Below are 18,185 nucleotides of genomic sequence, written 5' to 3'. Positions count from 1 at the left end.
TAGTGCTCAGTGCCAGTAACGCAGGTTGCATAGCAGTGGGGGGCTTGGAAAACCCGTGAGAAAACACTTGAGATTGCCGAAGCTATGCAGGAAAAAAATATTGCCTAAAGGCACCTTGTTTCAGAATGAATCCATGCCATGGCATTATCTAACAAGCTATATGAGGGGAGTAAGGGAGCAGCTGTGGCAAGCACCAGCTATAAACATTGAGATGTCTCAACAGGGGATGTCATTACCAGGGGAGAGAGCACTGTCCCCAAAGCGGCTTTGCTGAACTGGTAGTATACTTTGAAAGGGAAAACGAGAAAAAGGAATAAAATAAGCCCTTAGTACACCTTTTAATTATTCCTGATTTATTTTACAGAATGTTACGGTATTAACAGAGGTTTTGGCAAACTCTTCCCCCGGTCAATCAAAGAGGGAAGAAAAAAAAAAAATTCTCCTTTTATTGTCTCTCACTGGAATCTGTCGAAGGCTGTAAGGGCCTGCCACCTTCATGCTTTCTGGAAAAAACACCCGCTGCTCTTGTCTGCTTAACATGTCCCTCAGAGTTCTCCGTACAGAGATGCGAGATACAGTTTTTCCAAGCAGAGAAGCAAGCACCAGGAATTCCCAACTTGCATTCAATATCCGTTTAGACTCTTAACACAGCAGCTGTCCCTCTCATGTTTGAATCCACGATGCGTATTAGAGATAATGGAGCTTTCTTCCCTTATTCACAGAGGTGCTGCGTGGATTATGGAATTCATTAGTCAATGCTTGCAAATTGCCACTGTTGACTCAGAGCAAATTCCTGCTATCAGACTCACTAGTCAGTTCATTTTCATAACAATGCTGTATTGTTAAAAAAATACTTTTAAACCATTCTTTAGTGAAGCTGGGGAATACAACACATTCGAGCAAACATAGAAAACATAAAAGAGATGCTGTATCAGTAATGCTAAAAGTCCTGCATTTGAAGTCTGTTTAAATTAATCAGCATAGTGGTGTTAAGAGGATTCAGCAAGTCATAAAACTTTGGGAAACAGAATTGTTTCCCAAAAGGGATGATGGACATTTAAAACCTAACTAGATAAAGATTAAAGAAACCCATGCTGCAAGGAGCAGTTCTGTAGTTGCCCCTAAGGGAAGGAAGGGCTTGATTAGGGCACCATTGATCACAGAAGATCCCATAAAATAAAGATTGCATTTGCAAGCATCTCATGCAAATTTCTCATCACCCACTTCTTCTGAGCCTAACACTAATTTTGGAGGGCACCACAGAGGTAGAGCAGTAAGCAGGAAATCAGACTCTGATGTGAACTTGTAATTTTCCCAACACCTCTGACGTTCAGATTTCTGCTGTTCTCTGGTTTACTCAGTCACTGTGTTCTTGTTTTCCCAGCTGATGCACTTTACACTATGGGGCTAACTACGTGCCTTGCAGACTCTGGTGACAAATGTATCTTTGATTCCTCACTGACATAATACACGCTTTTGAGTGCATGATGCAAAAATCATACCTTTTTCTGCCTGTCGTCCTCAGATGTTCTGATGCTGGGGGATGTAGGATAAAGCTGGTGGTATCAATTGCTGGAAGGAGCCTGCCATCTGCTGATCTGAACAGCACTCCAGCCTGACTTTTACCTGATCAGATATTAGGATGGAGCACTATACAAAGTATGTAAAATACATCTCAACAGAAGCAGCAGTAACAGACTTGCGGTGATAAAGGAATTTTCTTAAGTGGAAAGAGGAAGTCTCAAGTCTATAATCTCAGGTCTAAGTCTGAATTGGACAAACAGAAACAGAGGCAACTAAAATAAACAAACTAGTAGATAGGAAGGAAGTAAGCAGAAGATACAAAGAGGGGGAAGAGCCTGAAATTTCTTTTCTGCTTTGCTGCACCCGATCAGATAGTGCAGTTAAGGTATCAGCTGTCCCTCCCCCACATTCACCCTTCTCAGTGACAGCAGCCCTATGTGGTAAACTTCTTCCCTACCAGCATCTACCTTCTTCCAGGGCCACCCACAAGCCAAGGCATGGAAAAAGCCCTGGAAAAAGAAGAGCTCCCAACAAAACTCAGCAGGCTGGTGTCTCTTTTTCCTTTAGTGCTTACTGCCATCAAGATGTATGTAAAAAACTGTCATTTGGCAGGATGTAGTGAAAAGTCACCATTTCCGTTAGAATGCCTGCATTACTGTTCCCACCCCCAGCTAATATTTCCTATTTCATCAATAGGTCACATCCTACCAGTCATTCCAAGTTGTGAGTGCTCGTCAGTCCGAAATGCTCTATTAGCTCTTAATGTGTATAAAACACCACTGTAACACAAATAACCATTAAAAGTCAAAGGGAAATGGGATATGATGCAGAGCTGTGAGCTCGTCACAGTAAGGTGAAGTTTCTCCAAAACAGAGGAAGAACAACTAAGAAAGAAAAAGGTAGTCCACAGATTAGGGAAGTGTATCTTCACTCACTGAACCAACACACTGGGGAAGTGAAATTAGAAGTGGATGAAATGCTGAGAGACTTGGATTATTTTTTTGAAAGTCCAGGGGGAGAAGAAAAAGCAGAATGGGAAAGAGCATCAAGTATTAGCAGGATTAGTACCCACAGACTCTCTGGTGAAGAGGTGTCATAGAGGAAGAAAGAGAAGATAAAATAACAACCGTGATTATTGTTTTTATTATTAAATTCCTGTGTTACAATCGTTTCAAAACAATGTTACACAAAAGGCAGCTGAAACTCAATCCTTTCCGTACCTTAAGATGAGCAGGGTTATAAAGCGAAGTATAATCTCCCATCTGATGATAATGCACATCATCCAGTGCTTGCGGCATTGTTGTGCTAAGCACCTTGTAAATACATCTAATGCAGTCCTTGGCCTAAAGAAGTCTAAGAAAACAAATACAAAGGACAGAGAGAAGCATCAATTTAATGTAGTTATCTTTCATGATTTACAAATTTCCAGATACAGCTAAAGGAATCAGCTGTTTGAGTACACTTTGGTAATTATACACCTTGTAATTTTTACCTGTCCATCAGCTGAGCATAGCTGATGTCTTCAAAGTATAATATCCTTGAAGGCTTTACAATCCAAGAGAAAAACGAAAATAAGAGAATGGCAGTGATTTGCTTAGGACAGTCCCTGGCTGACATGCAACAGAGCAGGAAGATGACAAATCCAGAAGATTCTCTGAAAAGAACAGATGGTCAGACTGTACCATATACTTCAAAGAAATGCATCACACATCGTAACCAGAAAACAAAAAAAGAGCATAAAAAAAGAAAAAAAAAATCATACATATAACTTCGGTAGTGCCCAAGGCTGAGGCAGACCATAGAAATCAGTTTCTGAGTTACTACATTATTGCAAAATGGAGGCATTTTCTTTGATATGTAAATTTGCCTTCCAGTACATAAGACTATTTTTTCATAATATGAAAAAGATAAGCTAAAAAGAGTACCCTTTAACTGAACTTTTCACTAAAGCTATGGAAAGCTTTAAGATACAAATGCAAAACAAGACATTGTAGGAAAACACCACCTACCTAGCACCGGTTCTTGAAGTCTTTAGTAAGACCTTGAGAGTATTGGGGATGGGTACAGCTGTCACTGCAAAACAACTTGTGAATTGGTTAACTCCACCAGCAAATTGCACCAAGGTAGATATCAATTTACATTTGTTTATTACATCCACACAGGTGATGGGAGGAAAGGGAGGAGCTGCCTGAGTTAGTGGATATAACGTGGGCAGCGTGGAGTTGGGCTAGGTTATCATTATCAACAATAACAGAATAAAGGCATTCTGTGTGTACCAGGTCTTGTTTGTGAGTACAGACAGACTGGGTTTGGCCTCGTTTGTCCTGCAGTCAAGAGCAAAGAAGATCATTACGGTGCTAAACACTACCCAAATTTTAACAGTGAAACAAGAAATAAAGAGAATGTTGGATGAAGTTAGCAGGACTGAGGCACTGGGTAGAAAGGTGCAAGTAGGGATCATGAGGGCTGGTTTATCATGTTTAGAGGCCTCATACTATATAACTTAGTATAAGTATATTGAAGATACAGGTGAATCCCATGGTTCAAGGACATCTAAGGAGATTACAGCAGTAGCTTTTATCGAGAAAAACCTGCATGTGGGCCAGGAAAAGACAGACATTCAGCCAGCTTACTTCATGCAGCTGTTTCAGTTAACTTTAGATCTGTGGGTAAAACGTCCTTAAATGGGTACAGGGGTAACCAAGGATAAGGCGTTAATAAACTACAGTATTTCCTGATGCCCCATACTCTGAGGACAATGGGCATTCAAGAAAAAGCCTATTTAATACACTAGCAGCTGTGTAGCTGATTTCTGGGAATAATTCTTGCTGTGACTGTATGCAGGGAATTCAGCTTGCTTTCGTATCTTTTAGAAAGAAAAAAGGAGGACAGGGCTGCGCACAGCAAGCAAAAGAGGGAGTTCAGGGATGTAAGTTCCAGGAATCATTCCTTGCCTGGGAACAGGGGATGATTTCAGGAAAGACTGCTACACTGTTTTCACACTGATTTTGATTATGAAAGTGTATGGGTTCACACTCGCTATGCAGCAGTAGTTGCCATTTCCTAGGATAAGCCAATTAGTCCGAAAGAGTGAATAAAGAGATATTATCACCTTTAATATCTGGTGCTGCTACTGCCACCGCTTTTCCAAAATACTCTCCTGTGGGCATTAAAGTGATGTTTTCATTTATCCAGCAGTAAAAACGCAGCCTTAACGCATCTGCCTGTCCCTCTGTGTATATATCTGGGTAATTTAATAAATGCTTCTGGGTGTTGATTTACGTCACTGTATCTCTATATAAGCATTCCTCTGTGAGCATGCTGTTGGTTGTCTGTGAGCGTTCATTGTTCATGTTTTGTGTGTGTATGTCTGTGTGTCTGAATGTGGTTTTGTTTAAAATTTTTCCCTAGAAAAACCAAGGAGTCAGACGTTTCATGAGGTTGTTAGTTAAAACCAAGGAAAGGAAGGAGGAGACAGTAAGGGATAATTTAGAGAGAAAAAGGGGTAGATTTGGCTACAGTTAATCACCTGCCTCAGTGTTCACTGGAGAAGATGGGGGAGTTCATTCCAGACATTAAAATGTCTCAGGGGAGGATCGTATAGATCATGCTGGAAGAAAAATGGGAACAGTAAGTTATCTAAAGGCTGACAAAGTGATGGAGCCAGATGTCATCTGATCCCAAAGCAATGATAAAAGCAGGGAGCGAGAACCTTCCCAAGGTACGCCCAGGATTCCCTCAGAAACTGTAGGTAGAGATAGGGAAAATGATTTCTAACTGCTATCAGTGAGGGAGATCTCTGGGATACCAGATTAATTTTGAACCCATTACCTGGTTCCAGCCAAAATTCTGGCTCTCAGAGAAAGGTATTATTCTGAGTCAGAATGCAGAACAAAAGAACATTAAAATCGAAGTAAATGCAGTTTCCCAACATGCCAGCATCCCTTGAAAAATAAGCCTTAATAATGGCCCAGGAACACTTTCATAACCTGAGTCTCCTCAAACCAACAGCACAAGGGTTTGGACGGATTTTCCAGCTCCGGTGCCCAGATCACTTTGCACACACAGCTTGTTTTCCTGCACTTAAACAATCGTGGGCCTGACTCACCCACCCCTTCGCCGCACTATTTGGCCAGTTCAGCTGCACCGTAAACAACCGAACCCAGTGGCACCTCACCAGGGTAAATACAGGGAAGCAGCAGTGGCCCTGTATACAAGACAGTGACATTCTTCATTTCAAACAAGAGAAAGGTAATTCCTATTTCGGAAGCTGGTACACATCCTAAGACCACAGACACGATCACTGGATGTATCCTGATATACCAGAATCAGCACTTTTTGGCATTGGTGGCCACAAATTCAGAGGAGAGCAAATCTGCTCACACCAGCTCGTATTGGCCTTTGTTAGCCAGACACTGTGAACACAAAAATATTTGTACATGGAAGTGCTGGGTATGTTACCTACGTCCTCCATGACATTTTGGCTGTGATCCAGTATAGTTCCTGAGAAATACCTGGGACATTTTCTCTATATCCTCTGTTTGCAGAAGGACTCCTATGCAGCACAACTCTTCCCAATAGCGCTATTAGACACGAATTACATCAGCTCTGATTGTTGCATGCATTTCCTAGAAGAGGTAAAACAAACTGAGGAAATTAGGATTTATATCCCCACGTACGATACTTCAAATGAAAAGTACCTCGTGAAAATATTTTCTGCAACAAAATAATACCTTCTTTCTTACAGAGAAAAGCATGACTCAGATTTTGAGACAGCTGGACACAAACTAGCTTCCCTATAGGAATTCCCACTAAATTCAAAAGCCTTTGATGATCCTGTTCACGCTTGTTCTTTTCAGGAAGTTTTCCCCATGTTCCCAGCTACGTTTCCCCTAATTAACATCCTCCATAAAGTAATTTCTTTCCACAGCACACTATCGGCAGCCCCTCCATTTTTCCCCAGCCTCCTACGTTTTTCTCCAGCCTGCTGCCCGTCTGGGCCGCATGCAGTGACCCCTCCGCAGGGACCACCAGTGCCAGCAGCCCCAGCTGTGGAGCCCACCTGCCCATAAAACCCACCCGGCCGTTCCCCGGCACTTCGCTTCGTGTGTTACGAGGCGATGTGTCAGCCAGGGCTATTGTTTTTAACAGGAAGCAAGTTTGGCCGCCTCTGTAATTTAGATTGCGGGCAATGAGCAGGGGTGTGGTGTGTAAAGCAAACAAGGCAGGATTAACAGCTCTTTTCACTTCTGGACAAGGGATCTGTATGGCAGCGGCCCACAGGATCCTGTCCCATATTGGCTACGGCCTCTCCTCTCCTTGTGACCACAGCCAGGAGTGAAAAACCAGAGTGTCCTCCAGGTTTTCAACTGGAGAGGGAAGATAAAAGTCCAGGCCCCACATTCTGACAGACCTTTATGAGCTAAACATCTTGAAATGAGATTATGAGAGAAAATTAAGAACAGTCTTCTCCTTTCAATAGGTCTTTAAAAACAATAACCAGGCTTTACTGTAAATTCATTTATTTACCCTCAGCGTGCCAATTCCCAAGCTGATATCTCCTCTGTGTACCAGGGATATATATAGATCTAAACGTGGCAAGAACACAGAAAGATTTTATTTATTTTGCGTAAGAACGGCAATGTGGGGAATTCTTTTTTCCACGAAGAACTCGCATCAGAGAGCTTGTTAAAGAAATACTATGAGGTAAATAAAATCCAAATTATATTTAGCTCATATGAGGTGACAAACCATAGTCAGGTTGACTATTGCCTTGCTGGAAGTCAGTCAGAAACCACTGTCAAATAGAGCACAAAACCAGCGAAAATAGAAGAGCAGGTATTCAAGATGGGGCTTGCATTTGCTAAAGTGAGCAACATTTTGCTGTTTATTGCCAGCATTTTTTAAAACTACTTATGAATGCAAGGAAAGGTACCTAAAGTCAGCCTGTGACAAAATTGGCCCAGACGTTGGTGTGGCAGCGTGTATTAGCTCAGGAGTAAACTCAGAGCAAGGAGGAGGCAGCCATAAGCATTCAGATCCTTGGATCCAGATATTCGTTTAATTTGTAAGACTTTACATGCAGGGCTGAGCTTTGTGGGGATGCCCTAGATCCATCCAGTGATCAAGCACCCTTTAATTCGCTCCTAAGGCAGAAGTGCCTCCTCTCACCAAGCACTCCCTACCCTCTTCACAGCTCCCTTCTGGGTCATTCCCTCCCCACAGGGTGAGTGGGTGCTGCAGGAGGATCATCATTCTTTCCTGGCACAGCAGCTAATCCACCCAGCCTGAATGCAGAGAGATAGCTGGCTGTTTGGGAAGGAGCAACTGTGTAGGGGGAGATTTTTTAACCGTTCTTGCCTCATTCTGCGTAAGGAAGGCACGAAATCTCTCTCGCCGAGGCAGCCGATAAAATTGCCTCCTTTGTTCAGCAGTAGAGCAGAAAGGACATCTAACCAGAGCAACTGGAATGTAACTTCAAGAGTTATTAAAATTTGCAAGCACTTGCAGTCATTTATGTGCACTCTATCAAACGAACATATAATTATCAAATGATTCCCCCACCTCTTCTTGGTTGTTGGCGTTATTAAGTGAAAGCAAGGATTATACTGCTTACCTGAGATAAAAGAGCCTGCAGAAAGCAGCCTGTGTTACATGAGACTTTGCTATGCTAACAGTTGCTGTCTGCAGCCAGAGTTCCTTGAGCACTGTAAAGCGCTTGAGGGGAACACCGCCTTTGCGTAGAGACAGATTTTGGGTGAGATTTTGGAAGAAAGGTTTGCATACAAGTAGCATGTGATCACTGCTGGAATGCCTGTTTCCTCCTAGACACACACAGAGATTTTGTGACCCTGTGTTCTTTTACAAAACAAAAGTGACCTGTAAAACCCCAGCATTTCGTATCTGGAAGTGGTGGGGCAATACAACCTACATAACAATAATGAGTCACTGGGAAACAGAAGAATCAAGCTCCAGGGATCTCCTCCTCAGCACAGACCTGCAAATACACTAGAATAATTTGCATTCCACAGCTTGCCTTGCAGAATCCACAGATGAAAATCAGGCTTGGTGGCTAGGATAACTGAGCAATATTTAGCAGCGGAACAATGAACCAGCTGGGAAAGCACGTACTTACTCAAATTCAAGTGGGCAAGTCACTTTGGGCAAGATGGTTACTTGGGGATTGCCTGCACAGGGAGGTTGGTACAAAGTAAACTTAGGTTTGAATCCATGGTATGTAAATCCACTCCAGACAAAGGTGGTGTAAACAGTCCCGTTGTTCTCAGGGTAATGGATGAGTGCCTCTGGCTTTTCTGGCTGTATGAGAGCAGAGATCCCAAATAGCTGGGGAGCTCACACAGCTTCCTACTTCTGCCCACAGCCTGACACCTTGGCTTGAGCAGCGACTGTAGATGTTGCCTGTTCCCTCACCCCTTGCAGAAGTTACTGCCTCCGTAACAGGAACTGGAGAAGCAAACCTGCCTCGGCAATTCAAGCCCTCCAGCCTTTCTTCACTGGCATGCTTACATGAAGCAACGTGAAAGCTGCACCAAATTCGGGATGAAAAAGCAAGGCAAAAGTAGCCTGCACAGAACTCTCAGTATAAGCCACCAGGCTGCGAACTGGCACAAATGAAGCATGGATTCAGGTCCCATTATTTAGGGCTCAGGCTATAAAGCGCAACCAACCACTCTTTATTCCCAAAAGTGATGGGTTGACGCTACAGTCTCCTTCTCCAGCATGGCAACCCAAACAGCAATGCTCTTAGGGGAAGCGAAGAGAGAGGCAGTCTCAGGGGGTGCTTACTGATGGCAATTTGTAGGTACAGTTTTGCTGACCCCTTTTAAGGGAGGGGGGAAAAAAAAAAAGAAAGGAAGAAAAGACTAGAATAGGGCCCAGGAGGAACGACAGAAAGGGAACAGAGCCCAGCCAGCTGCACACAAAGCTAAAGGCTCAGGTCAGACTTCCCTGTCCCTGCACCCATCAGACACACGACCTGGCGTGCTAATACCGAAAGAGCATCAGAGGAAGTGGGATTTGGCACCATGTGCGAGCGGCGGGGAGCCGGATGCGCTCCGTCCATAGTACATGACCAAGGCCATGCGTGTTTGCAATACCGTGGTGCCCCAGGAACCTCTGGCCCTGGCTGCGATAGCTCTGGCGAGCAGGTTGGGGCTTGGCCAGCGCTACCTGCCAGCGCCAGAGAGAAAGGACGTGTGGGGCTGTCCTGCACGGCCCACCCAGGCAGCTCTCCATCCTCCGTTTTGGGAGCAATGCCATCGCTGCCCGCGACAGCGGCCACGTACGGAGTTTTTCCCACTGAGTGGCTGCTGTGGGCTTCCCTGTGGCCTGGGTGAGGGCGGCTCCTTTCTGGACAGAGCCACGATGATGCTGATGTGGCAGAACAACCCCGCTGCCACGTGGGAGGGGTGGATGCTGCAGCGGGAGGGCATTCGGAATATAAGCTTGAGCCCAGGAAGTTTTATTAGCCATCAGCGCTCCTAAATTCTCTACCCCTTGGGGATGCTCCAGGTTTGGAGTGTGCCTTGGGGGACTCCTGGTAGGACATGGCACTCTGAGCCCCAGGACAGCCATCACAAAAATGGCATTCAGGCATGGCTTATCTCGCATGGTAAGAGTAAGTTTACATACAATTTGCATAATACTTTGGGTGAGAAGTCTCAGAGGAGGTTATGGTGTCACTTGTCACCAACCAGCCTTGTGAAAGCAAATTGAAATGTATGAATCTACTGAAGAGGCTTTTTTTAAATTTCTCAGGGAAGGGACTTGGCCCTCCTCTAGCCATCAGAAGCACAGGGACATTCACATGAGGTTCATCTCCCTGGAGAATACTGCATAATGGTTACTGCTGAGCGGTAGAAGAGGATTAAGGTGACCAGAAAAGCAAAGAGAGTGAGCAGGGAGGGCTAAAGGTGCTGGAGTAGTTTAATCTTGTTCATACTTCCTCCTTCCAGCAGCATCACTGTGCACTGAAGCATTAAAGGCGAGATCTCTTTGCATCTGGCTGGGCCCTTTGGCAAAAGGAGATACCTGCCTGCCCCTACAGCTATGGGAGAGTTTCAGAGCAGGAATAGTGCAAAAATTTATGCTTACCTCGCAGAAGTCAGCTGACAGCAGGCTTTTCTGTGTGTCAGAAGCTCTGAGCAAAGTCCTTCCAATCGTGATGGTATCAGCCACCTGTATGGGCAGCCTTTCCTCCCTTCCCCTAATCTACACCCTTTCGTGGTAGCTCTGCTCCCCAAATAACATCAGAAGCCAGCACAGGTGCTTGAACTGCCCCTGATAAGGAGGGGTGTGAGCCTCTCGGTCATCACGGATTAGCACCACAGACCAGTCACTTCTGCTTTCTCCTGTCTAAAAACAGGGAACAAGACAGAAGCATCTCCTCCAAGGTATGAGCTGACTTTGAAGTCAAGAGATCAGAGGATAATCCTGAAGGACTTTCTGGCATGTTCAAAGATCTGCCTCTCTCTAGCCTGCCAGTCACACTGATGGTACAAAGAAGGGAAGGACCAGAACTGAGGCCACCAGGGACCAATTCTCCATCCTCATTGCTGGACCATTTGTCTTCACCTCTGCTGAGTTTCTTGTAATAGTTCACCAGCATTATTGCTCCTAACTGCTACCTGCAGTTCACTCACTGATAACCAGCAGGTAGGTTACTTGCAGTTGGCCAAAGGAAGAACAACAATTAACTGAGGGAAGCAGATAAAATTTTAGATGCTTTCCTGGTTCTGAACAGTATATTGTCCAAAGAGAACTACTACCTTTGTGACATTTTTTTGGCATGGAGAAAATTTAAACTACCATAATTTCAAGTTTCTAGGAGTTTTTTTGTTTATAGGAAAAAATAAATGGTTCAGGTTTGAGGCCCCCAGTATAAACAGAAACAGATCATATTTATGAGATTAGGATTTAATATTTTTAGGTAATATTTGTGAATTTGGTGACATTCATGATTTAGTAGGACTGCAGTGCAGAAACGCTTAATCTACTTTGTGCCTTGGACAAATCACTTAATCATTCTGATTCACGGCATCCAGAGCTAACAAGAAGAGTCTCTTACGCTAAACTTATCACACATGCAAGCTTTGTTTTGCCAGTCAGGACCGTGCCAGGAAAGTGCAAATACCCAAAGATTATAGGCAATGGTAACGGGTGTAGCAATAAGGATGATCTTGATAATTATGTACCTTCAAGAGAGAGGAGAAACTTGTTTTGACTTGCAAATGGAATAAACCTGTCATAGCTGTGATAGGAGTCACCCAGGCTGGCAAGAACTAGGTTTTTTTCAGGTCTCTTTTATAAACTGGTACAGTGGGGGAGTGGTGGAAGAATCTGTGAGAAGCTCTACTGCGAACGCACACCCTTGGTTCTCCAAATTTTCTGATTTCCTGAGCTGTTCTGCTTTTGACCACGTGTCATTCTAGGTCCAAGCAACACTTCCCTATCTAGCAGCCTGCTATGTTCACAGGGGCCTTGCAAAGTCAGACCAAAGATTTTGCAAATACAAAACCTAAGCATAGCTCTAAATATCTGTTGGATTGGGGCCTTACTTTGTGATCTTAATGCTGCTTACAACTCAGGGTCAACCCCAAGAGCAATGCTGACCTCGCATGTTGGAAACAGGGTGTTGATTCAGCCCAAGAAATTTTATGGAAGATTCCTTCATTCCGGATTTCTCTAAAAACAGCACAGGGGTATAGATGCCTGTGGCTGTGATGATGGCCGTTTCCTCTATTAAACTACATTACTCTGGTGTTCTCTGACTCGGATAACTGTCTTTTCCAAATGGTTAAATGCAGTCATAAAGAAAAAGAGGATATTTCTCTATTTATTTAACCACAAATCCGAAGTACATCCACAGAACTGAATGTCCCAGAGAAATCCTGTAGGAAGATATTCTCTCACCACAATGCCCATGACCGTGAAAGAGGGGAAACAGAAGACGTCTAGTTCAAATTCACTTCTACAGATGCAAAAAGATTTGGAATATTTTACCTGCCTTTTCAAACTCAAGGATAAAGTAGGCAACAGCTATACTACCCCTAAATTATTCTTGGCATTTACTGAGGCAAGAAAAAGTTCATCTTCAGGACCTTTATAACAATACACTTGTACAATGAAGAGCAAATCCAAGGAGCACCTGTCATCTCAGAGCAGGGTCTGAAGGTGACGCCATTTTAATTACATCAGCTCCAACAAACAGGTTAGGTTAAGGAAAAAAAAAGGAGCCCAGAAAGCTGGAGTGGGCAGCTAATAGCAGGTAGCAGGAAGTTATTAGATTTTGGTTTATGTCAATCACCAGACTAATATCTGGAGGATATAAAATGCCATTCAGCATGGAGAAAAACAGTTGGGAAATCCTGTAAACACTGAACTGAGTAGTGCTGCACTTGGTTCTGACACCGACATTACATCTCTGAATGGAGACAAATGGAACGTGCCTGTGTTTAAAGCCACTTTTCCAACTTAGGAAAATAGTCTGATGGCATAAGGTTATTCCTGTACCAAGGAGCGAGTCCAGCACATTTCTCTGAGCAGGGACTGTTAAACCTTAGCCACTGCCCCACACCTGAAGGGTTGGTTTCAGAATATTCTTCCTCAGACCTTTGCTAGTCTCATTTCTTAACATGTGGGTTACACAATCATTCAGCTGCAAACCAGTTTTGTTTTCATTTTAGCTTGCACAACCTTCCTGTTCTCTTTAAACAAGTACAAGGTAGTGGGGGGTTCTCTTTTCCAACTTTCATTGAAATATTCATAGGAAGATGGAAAATTCCAGGGAGCAGTTACAAAAACGAGAAGGCTAGATTACTGGACATCAAAGGGAAGCAGCATTTGCTAAATCCTTCGTTTTACGTGTGTGATTCACAAACTGCTTCATGAAAATGGAAAAATGATTGAGGAATCGCTCAGGTCCTGACAAAAAATAAACTAATAGTAACAACCTAATTTCCATGAAAATGGGCTGGTTTCCAAAGCATCTGCCAAGACTAGACAATGTGGTGCTTGCAGCTTTCCTTTGTTTGCTCTTCAAAGCAGGTAGAGCCAGGAACATTCCTGTGCCTCATGGCAAGCTCTAAGATGTGGTACATGACTTTCAGATGAGGGATTTTCACATTTCTCCCTGAATATCTCACACCACGACAGCAAAGAGAACAGCACAGACACAGCTGAAATGAGGAGGAGATGAACTGGAAGGCCAAAAATGGATTCTTCATCATTACTGTGTAGAATGGGGAACTGAGAGGGCAATTAAAACCAACATGAAAGAAGATTTAATTACAAATCAGTGAAAGCTGCTGAAGCACGGATAGCAAGAAGCAAAGAAGCACCCCACCTGATGTCCAAGTCCTTCACAGAGGAAAGCATTGCCCTCAGCTGCCGGGGCAGCTGATGGGAACAGACAGGCCCTTCCCAAGGAGACATTCAGATCTCAGACCGAGCAGTCCCTGGGGAGAACAGGTCTCTCTCTCCCCAGCACCGGGGTGACTCACCCTCAGACACGAGCATTTCAAGAAGAAGAAATCTAGGACAAACCCACTCAGCCGCTCCATCGGGTCAGAAGGAGCAGCACAGCACAGCCCTCCCTATCCCTGCGAGGTCACCGCATCCAGCGCTGAAAGAAAAACCGAGGTGAACTGTAAGTGGGCATCGATGGCCGGCCACGGGGCCGTGCCTAAGCAGCCGCCCAGCCATCTCATCGCACAAAGACTGCAGCCAGTGCTACAGCACCGTGCAATTATTTCAGTGCATGGGCTGCAGCTTTTAAATCTGCAAAAAAGAGCGTGAGCAGGAGCGTTAAGGACTCGACCATCCTTAGAGCAGAGGGCACTGGGGAAGGGCAGGAGGGAGTCTGGAGAAGGGGAGGAAGAGGAAGGAGGTCTTGCAGCTGATCAAGATGCCTGTGGGAAGACAGGCGAGACTGGTTTTGAGGAGGTGGGCAGCAGTGCTGCTAACTTGTGGGAATGGTACGAGGCACCGTGGTAACACCCTCAGCCTGTCTCTTTGGTCAGGCAGCTTTTAGCATTTCAAAGTGTTTCTTTTCTTTGTGACTCCTACCACTAACTAAAACAGGCAAGCGGGTATTTATGGGATCAGCAAAACCCCTCCTGCCTAGCTGCCCTGAAAGACATCGTTATTGTCTGTCCTGCAAGCAAATTGCAATGTGTCTCATTTAAAGGCTTTTCTAGTCCCTGGTCAGGATTAAGGAACGGGAGCAGCGCAGGCTGTGGAAAATGTCAGGGCTCCACTGCTGCCGGTAAGGTGAACCTTGTGCTCGCTTTGGGAGCCAAGGCTGGGCATCCCCGGGTGCTCTCCTGGGGTGGTGGAATTCAAATGGGCCCTGTGGCGAGCGAGGGTCCTTATCCAGCCCCTTTCTGAGCACAGCACCCAAGCCAAAAAGCAGCCCATGATTGCAGGCACCTGATGTGCTGCTTGTTCCAGAGGCAGCAGGGTGGGGTACTGCGAGGGGAATCTGCTTTCCTCTTCAAGACAGAAAACATCAAAGTTGCCCTGAAAAATTAAAAGCTTCTGGACAGACTCTTAGTATATTTTAAAAAAGCAAAACAGACTCGTTTCAAAGCACTCTTTCCAAAGGTCCTTCCTGAACGTACATCACATGCAATGGAAAAACACTGCATGCCTGGCATTTAATGTTTTTCACCTGTGACCCAGGATTGATGTCTATTTAACTCCCTGATTTAATCCAATGACATGTCTCAGCAAGAAAAAAAAACCTTTCAGAGTTTGGAAAGGAGTTGGAAAAAACTAAAGTCACGCTCAACACTTCCCCTTCCCTGGAGAGATAGGAGTGCTGCTTGCCCTTTCCTGATGATAAGCATATCCTGGTGGTTAAAAATACATTTTGCTCTTACCGTAAATTCTCCATTAGCCAACTCCTTCAGCCCAGCCCACGGTGTTGGGGTTCACAATTCCTGAGAGGCCACACGTGACAGAGCTTGGCCTATTCGCATCCAAATACAGTGGAGAAAAAGCAAAAATAATAGCTCTGATCCTGCTGCCGTTGGCTTCACCTGGAGAAGCAAAATCTGTTGAGTGGCAACAACATTATCTCAAATGACTTGCACCTTGCCCAGGACCCTGTGGACTCCGCATTAATTTTTTGACTCTGACTTTACAGCAGCTTCCAGACAAAAAGTAAAGGGTTGTATTGAATTCAGAAGAGCAATTAATTCTTCAGTTAATTTTACTGTTTCTAGTGACCATTGTGCCAAAGGGCTGACTTACCAACACAGAGCTTAGCAAAAAGCAGGGTTCGCTGCTTTTGACTTGAGGTTCTGGAGGCCAGGAGCCAGTTACCCGCTCCGCAAAGGTTCTCATCCTTCCCTTATCGCCTTCTTTCTCTTCTTAACCTGGAAAACTCAGCCTGGTAAAAGCCTGCTCTGAGACCTGCACTCTGTAAAGGACACAGAAGCCACCTCTTACCAAGGAGACACCAGCCCTGGGAAGAGCCTGGCTCAGCAAAGCCGGGGGTGCTCACACACACCCCCCCCCGCCCCCCCAACACCTCCAGAGCAGCTCCCACCTGCATGGAGCCTTTGCCAACTGCATCGCCTCCCCCAGCACATCCTGCTGGGAAAAATCTAGTGGGACGCTCTTCTCAGGTTGGGGTAGAAGCTCGCGGACAACTGTGATTCCCTGTGGCACAGACATCACGGGAGGCACAAGCCCTGTTGTGTAAAGTTGGTACGTAGACTTCTTGGCAAGTACCTTGCAATTAAGGAGGCCCAGGGAGGCCTTGCTCTCAGGTGCTGAGCGCCTCAGCTGAAAGTTCTGCTTGAGGAACCACTTCTGGATTTCTTCTGCAATACTTTAGAAAAACACTGAGGGGGTAAAAAGAGGAAGAAATGGAAACTTCAAATTATATCTCCTCTGTGCATAAAAGGTAAAGGAAACCAGGCAGCAGCCCTCTTCCCCTCCTGTTAGGATTCCAGGCTGTGGAATAAAGATAAATCCAAGTTCACCCTCCTGTCTTTGTTTCCAAGACTCAGTAAGACAGGGGAGATATGGCAGAGCCCATCTAGGCAGCCATAACCACGGGAACACTAGCAACAAGGGTAAATCAACACAAGATTCCCTATCATCAGCCTGTGTTTACAATGGAGGCCTCAGGCTCTCTGCACCAAACCAGCTGGCGGTTCAGGACCTGTGCTTCACTTGGTACGGCTGTTGAACTAAGCAAGAGAAGGTTTTTATGGAGCCAATATCCACCTTTCTGTCTAATACCCACTGTCTCTTTCAGAATACGTGATTACAGCACCCAGTTTTGCGCTCTGCTTGGACCTATGGCACTGCCTTCCCCCTTTGCTCCCCTTGCCCAAGCTACCTCAAACCTCAGCTTTCCCTTGACTCCTACCTCCCATTTGGCCTTGCCTCGATGTCCTTTTATTTAAGAAAAGGTAGACAGAGCTCTGGGTGAAATCATGTCTTTTCCTGAAGACCAAAAGGTATAGGACTACTGCAGTGGCTGAGTTTATGGCTGTCGTCGCACTCCCACCTGTGATCAGAGACGACGGTATCCCTCCCATCGACCATCGACGGCCCTTGCTCTGGCTCTTCTGTCTCGGCAGAGGCAGCACTAGCAGAAGCAACGGCCAGTACATCGGTAAAGGGACAATCGCAGCACGAAGAAGGAAGCGTATTGCTTAATTTGAGTTGCAGCTGCTTGGCGTCTTAAAAAAGTCCAGATCTCTGAACTTGAAGAGGTTACGTATGCACGCCATGGCGCAACTGAGGGTCGCCAAATATTTGGCAGCCCTGAAACGAGCTGTTTGTACCCGCCCTTGGGAGCAGTTATGCTTCACATACTTTTCTCCTCTGCTTTCAAAGGTCACATGAAAGCAGCAGTATTTCTGAAGAGGACAAGTGAAGGTGACTGCAGGGGAGAAAGGAGACCTTCAAACAACAGTGAGAGCTTTTACAGGTGAGCAGAAGCTCGTTCCCGCTCCCATTTCTCCCAGAGTGGCCACCACCAACGCCCACGGCCCAGCGGCCGTAAGCGTTCACTGCCCGGACAGAGGCGGAGAGGGACTGCTCCCGCCTCCCCTTATTTCCTTAGCCCTTCCTCCTCCATTTATTTCCTTTGGGTTTTCCCCTTTGATTAAACTTCTGGCATGTAGGAATGTTTAATAATAAAACATATAACTCATGGGAGATGATATTTATAAAATCTACTACTATTTTTTTTTCATTTTTCGTAAGACCTTGAGAGAAAATCTTGAACTACGTTCTTCCTTTCTTTTAAAAATAGAAGGAAAAAGCATAAGGAGCAGTTAACAAGTTTTCAAACCATCAATGTTTTATTTGGTTAGTTTATTAAACACCTTTAAGACAATTAATTTTGGTCTGTACCCTTCTATAAAATAATTCAAGTTCTGAACAAACCTCCAATACATAAAGCAAAGTTACTTTTACCATACGCAAATTTCAGATCAAAATACAACACTCTGTTTTCTTACATTTATAAAACCCGGTCAAATACAAACAACATTAAAAAAGATAAAACACTTTCACTGATCCTTGGTACAATATTACAGCACAATTTGCACAGTGGCAACTAAGTCCCCAAAGCACAAGTCAAATACTTTAAAAAGGGAACCTCCCTTTAGTCACCC

At 44.8% G+C, this 18,185-nt stretch overlaps 1 protein-coding gene across 8 annotated transcripts in view; it reads right to left on the bottom strand.

The window, feature by feature from the left end:
- Positions 1 to 353: 353 nt before the first annotated feature.
- Positions 354 to 18,185, bottom strand: part of GAN (gigaxonin) — a 59,880-nt gene continuing 42,048 nt past the window's right edge. For 2 of the 8 annotated variants that reach the window (XR_007506785.1, XR_007506791.1), the window contains 7 exons: positions 16,097 to 16,394; positions 15,799 to 15,967; positions 15,426 to 15,584; positions 3,534 to 6,152; positions 3,017 to 3,178; positions 1,503 to 2,877; positions 354 to 727 (listed from right to left, as the gene is read on the bottom strand). The gene's annotated coding sequence lies outside the window, so the exon portion shown is untranslated. The remainder of the gene's footprint in view (positions 728 to 1,502; positions 2,878 to 3,016; positions 3,179 to 3,533; positions 6,153 to 15,425; positions 15,585 to 15,798; positions 15,968 to 16,096; positions 16,395 to 18,185) is intronic. The other 6 variants (XR_007506792.1, XR_007506787.1, XR_007506790.1 and 3 more) reach the window with 6 other exon arrangements.

Source organism: Accipiter gentilis, chromosome 7 (assembly GCF_929443795.1).
Source record: "Accipiter gentilis chromosome 7, bAccGen1.1, whole genome shotgun sequence".
In the NCBI taxonomy this organism is placed as follows: domain Eukaryota; kingdom Metazoa; phylum Chordata; class Aves; order Accipitriformes; family Accipitridae; genus Astur; species Astur gentilis.
The sequence above is the reverse complement of the archived record's forward strand: the minus strand, read 5'-3'. Positions and strand labels throughout refer to the sequence as shown.